The sequence below is a fragment of the Pteropus vampyrus genome, unplaced genomic scaffold, assembly GCF_000151845.1.
Source record: "Pteropus vampyrus isolate Shadow unplaced genomic scaffold, Pvam_2.0 Scaffold86, whole genome shotgun sequence".
In the NCBI taxonomy this organism is placed as follows: Eukaryota; Metazoa; Chordata; class Mammalia; order Chiroptera; family Pteropodidae; genus Pteropus; species Pteropus vampyrus.
Window position 1 is genome coordinate 4,440,336 of NW_011888867.1, and position 5,177 is coordinate 4,445,512.

Below are 5,177 nucleotides of genomic sequence, written 5' to 3' on the forward strand. Positions count from 1 at the left end.
TCAGGGTTTCCTGCCGTCCCAAACGGTTTCCCCTGTCCTCACATCCCTACATGCTAGAATTCTGGTGACCTCTGTGTCTGGCAGGAAGTGATGGAAGGAGGAACGTGGCCTGACATCTGCTCTCAGATTATCCCGGAATCATTCCGTCGGAGCGGTGCGCCAAGGAACGAACATTCCATGATCACCAAACATACCTCCAGACACTCTGAAGTTCTTTTCAGTGAGAGCCAAGGCCTGCTACGATAGGGAAAGGGTCATACATAAGCACGGCACCTTGAGGAGAGCGCGCGGGGTAACAGATGCGCCCCTCTTGCTCTCTGCGCCTCACAACAGTCCTCCCATTCCACTTGGCAGGAGATCCAGGCTACCTGGTATGAGAAGCTGCACGAGTGGGAGGACGCCCTCGTCGCCTATGATAAGAAAATGGACACCAACAAGGATGACCCAGAGCTGATGCTGGGCCGCATGCGCTGCCTCGAAGCCTTGGGGGAATGGTGAGCTGCGTCAGCCGGAATGATGGCTGAGGGGCTGCTACAGACGTCATCTCTCCGACCTTTGTATCTGAAAGGCTTCCCCATACAGAGTTCTCACCTAAGACTCTCGTTTTTGTTTCACTCGGTATTTTCCCAGGAATCATCTATCACTTTGGTGTTTTTCTCTCTCTGTCTCGTCTCAGTGCTCAATAGAAAGGCTCTTAAAACAACAACTTAAACCGTATAACGCTCTGGGACAGGACAGGTTTGGGTGCGCCCCTGGGATCTATCTGCACCCACCCCTTCCATCTGCCTCTTGACATTGACTGACTGATGAAGACCTCTTTATTTGCTCTTCCTCATGAATTTAGAAAAGATGAACAGATGACTGCCCTCTTCAGGTGCTTCCCCTGTAAAGAATGCTTACCATGTGCCCAGCACTCTGCCAGGCTCCAGGGGAAACAGAGACAGAAAACAAGGCCTCTGCTGTGAGGTCGATGAGACAGGCACATGACAGGTAGTTAGCAAAGCCCGAGAGAACAGTGACGACGGGATGAGCACAGGACTTTGGAAGACCAAAGGGAGGGAGATGATCCTGCAGTTCTCCCTGGGAGACAGACTACGGCTGGGAGACAGGCGAAGGGGAGGGCAGGGAGGTGAATGGTGTTCCAGGGGGAAGCAACAGGAACGCTTAACTGAGCACTTGCCTACGTCTTGGTTTGGCGAGTTTTGGAGGTATGTCGAAGAAAAAAATGGTAAAATGTTTTTCATTCTATTTTCCAGTATCGAAGAATGTTTTCCAGCAGTTTTTTAAAATAGTTAAAACAAGATGCCATATTTCAGTTGTTAGTTTAACCACAGCTTTAAATAGTTAAAATGCCATACAACCTTCCCACAAGCAGATTATCCAGCTTCGTTAACGTGGACTGGTCCCCCATTCATCCATTCAGCCAGTAATTATGGAGAGCTTATTCATTGCCGATATCTGTGCCAGGCCCCGAGGACACAGCCATGAACAAGACAGACATGGCCCCTGCCTTCCCCCATGTTTACAGAGCAGACAATCAGGCTGTTGTAATACAGACTGAATACAGTTACAAAGGGGAAGCCCAGGGGGCTGTGGGAAATAAGAGCCTTAATCTAGGCTTGGAAGGTTCTGGAAGACTTCCAGTAGGGAGTGACATCTAACTTGGACCTATACAATGAGGGGGAATGAGCACTGTATATTCAGGGTTCTGAAAGGTCAGAATGGGGGAGAGTCAGGTGTGATGTGGAAAGAGGTAAAAGGTGAGGCAGGAGAGGTAGGCAGGTGCCAGAGCGTGTGGGGCTGATAGGCCAAGTTACGAGTTTGGACTTTAACCTAAGGGCGACTGGGCGGCCATCTTAAATATTTGGAGGGCCATGATTGATGGGTTTACATTATAAAAAGAATGCTTTAGGAGCAAATTGGAGAGGGGCTTGGCGGGAGAGAAGAGATGGCAAGGCCAGCTCAGAGGCCGTCCAAGGGGAGAGATGATGGTGGCAAAGAGGAAAGGCCGAGGGCAGCTGAGATGGAGAACGGGCTGGAGCCAGAGGTGTCTAGGAGGTGGCAGTGAGGAAGCATATGCTGTCTAGTCTGCTGCGTTACTTTGTGCCACTAAAGCTGGATGGGTGTTTTTTTTTTTAATGTCCAACAGGTTTTTAAAACTGCACTATTCAATATGGTGGCCATTACCAGATGTGGCTATTTTTAAATTAAATAAAATCGATAATCCAGTCTCCCTAGCCACATTCCAGGTGCTCGGTAACCAACGTGGCTGGCGGCCACCGTATCGAACAGTGTACGTACAGAACATTTCCGTCACTGCAGGCTCTTCTTTTGGACAGTACTGATCTAAAGCCGAAGACACTCATGCTAAGAATTAGTCACGTTATTTCAAAAACAATTTTTTTTTAACTTTCAAATTGGTTATCACGTTATTAAGAGGAAGATAAAAAATATATATAATGTATGTAAACATTCTTAAAATTCAACTCTAACAAGTCCTAAAATGACTTAGTCTATCCCAGTTGCCCTTTGATTTACATGTAAATGTCACTGCATGGCATCGAAGTCCTTCACGTTTTGATTCCAGCCCACTATCTCAGCCTGTTTCTCAGTGACCTTGGCCTCGTACTCTGAGCTCTGGCCAAGCGGTTCAGTCTTCTCCAGACCCCACAGAACTTTTTCTCTCTGCATTTGTTCATTCAGTTTCATGAATTGCCCACCCCTTCTTCTCCTTTTTCCAGTTTTTGAAATCCTCCCACCTGAACTGTCTCTTCCTCCTTTGAAACCTTTCCTGGTCCCTTCCCCTCCCCTGCTTTTCTAAATTGACCCATTTCCCGTGTGCCTCGAGAATACTGACCACCAGCAGCACTTGTGGCTGCAGTGTTTACCCCGACATAACTCACGGATGACAGTCCTAACCTCACCCCCAACGTTTGCCATGAAATATCTTGCTTTTATTATTTTTTCCCCCTCTTTGATCCCCCCGTGCCCCGCCACTTCCACCCCTGACCTACAGATGTTGCCATTTCCCCTTAAGAACTGGATCTCTGAAGGCGGGCGTCTCCCCCAACACGCTTGCGATGCACCGTGCCCCTGGCACTGCGCCCCCGGGATATGGTCTGTGGCTCCACCCGGGGCGCAAACCTAGGACCTTGTGTGTATAAAGCAGACGTGCTAACCTTTACCCTATGGAGCCACCCCCATCTTGATTTTATTATTATTTTCGCATCACTCTTGTATATCAACAGTCTTTGGAAATGAATGACATCATGCTATTTATAACATTTTGTTTTTAGGAGCACTGTTTCCATTTACAAAATATAGTAATTCTTAAACGCTGAAATGTCAACTCCTAGAAAACAGCCTTCCTACACGTGATGTTAAATCAATGCTGACAGTGAGCTGCACTTTTTTTCCCTAAGCGAGAAATAGGTGAAAGACGACCACTTTTCTTAGTTGGGTTAAGTAGGGACAGCTTGTATATATTAGGAGAGATTTTAGATGCAATCTTGTCTAGTCCCTTTATGTGACAGTTGGGAAACTGAGGCCCGTAGACGTTGACACAGCCGGCCTGAGGTCTCCCAGGAGCAACATCAGCCAGGTCTCCTGACATTGCAGTACTTAGTCCCATTGCCTCTGATCTCTTGGATTTATTTCAGTTTTATAATTACCTATAAAGTATAAGTGGCCAGTGATGCTGACCAAGGGATTTAAGAGTGTGGCAGACGAAAAGAGATTTTAAAAGAGATGAAAGAAGCAGAATTATTTTCCTGATCATATGTAGGCTTCTTACACGGTTTATTCAAATCAAGTCTATTTAGAGTGCAATTTCTAAATTGCTTTTGCTTAGAGTGTATCTCTTGACCATGCCTGAGGCAGGAGTTCACCAGAGGTGGCATCAGGAATGATCGGGGGCTACCACAGGGTTAAGACCCTACCCCTCCCTCCAGTTTCATCTGCCTCCAGTAAGCTAACTGCAAGAGTCGGCCCCCCAGCCCGGTGGCACACACTGCCATACCTGCAGCCAGGGGGAACCTAGGTGAACCTCCACATGCTCTTCCTTACATGGCTTCTGGGCCCTCGAGAACAGACTCTTTGGGAGAGCCAACCACTTTGGTGTTCCAGATGAAAGAACACTTTCTCAGCTTCTGCTGCTACACTGGTATAAAAGTCAGCTTCCTGGGGGCGGGCCTTTGACCTTGTCCTCTGGGGTGTGCAGTGAGGGCTTGGAAAACAGATCCTAGTGTTTGCCCCACGGTCTCATGTTTTTTATTTATTCGATTTTGTTCCCCCGCCACTGCCTTTGAGAGTTAGGGCTCTGTATAGTCTGCATTCTTATTTGTAACAAATGTTCGTAGGAGAGGAACCCCACCTCATTTATACCAACTGGGTCTGACAGCTGTTGACACAGCCACAGTGTAAAGGCGGTGCCCGTGTCCACTGCCAGGGCGCAGCCTTTCCAGGACACTGCCCTGCACCCCCCTGCTTTGTCCCTTGCGGTAATAGTTGGTGTGTTTCACATTGAACTTGCTCCCTGCCTCTGAATGAAAAGCAAAGCTAAATCCTTAGACCCGTGGCACAGAAAGAAGTGTTCCTGACAAAAGACTAGAAGGATATTGAATCGCTGTGGCCACGAGCTATAAGAATTTGAATTCTAGGGTTAGAAGGACCTTTCAGAGATCCTATAGCCTTCTCTCCTAACTCCAGGCAGGACCCCAACAAAAATATGCTGCCCAGAGGAGCTGTTCCTATGCCCTGAGCCAGTGGTTCTCAAACTGTGGCCCCTAGACCACAGCATCATCATCTAGAAACTTATTAGAAATGTACATTCTCAGGCCCCAATGCAGACCCGAATCAGAAACTACAGGGTAGCACCCATCAGTCTAGATGAAGGAGCCCTCCAGGGGATTCTGAGGCACATGACGACTGGAGAACTACTGCTCTAAGGTAACCCCCAGCAGGACCCCATAGGGAAGGCTTCTAGGCTTGGAAGGCACAAAACCAGTACCGAGGTTCATCCTACTTGTCACTGAGCTTCGGTAAGTGTTTAGGGCAGAGTGGCTGCCCAGTTCCTCTTCCTTTTTGATCTTGGCCGTGTATTGAGTTAGAATACCTGTGTCCATGGCTCTCTTGACCATGTGCTGGAGAAATGATGAAGTGAATGACTGCCCTACTAT

The 5,177-nt window shown here is 47.9% G+C and overlaps 1 protein-coding gene across 1 annotated transcript in view; it reads left to right on the forward strand.

Moving 5' to 3' along the window:
- The window catches only part of MTOR (mechanistic target of rapamycin kinase), a 113,608-nt gene that overhangs the window by 74,569 nt on the left and 33,862 nt on the right, over positions 1-5,177 (forward strand). The gene's annotated exons all lie outside the window — the stretch shown is intronic.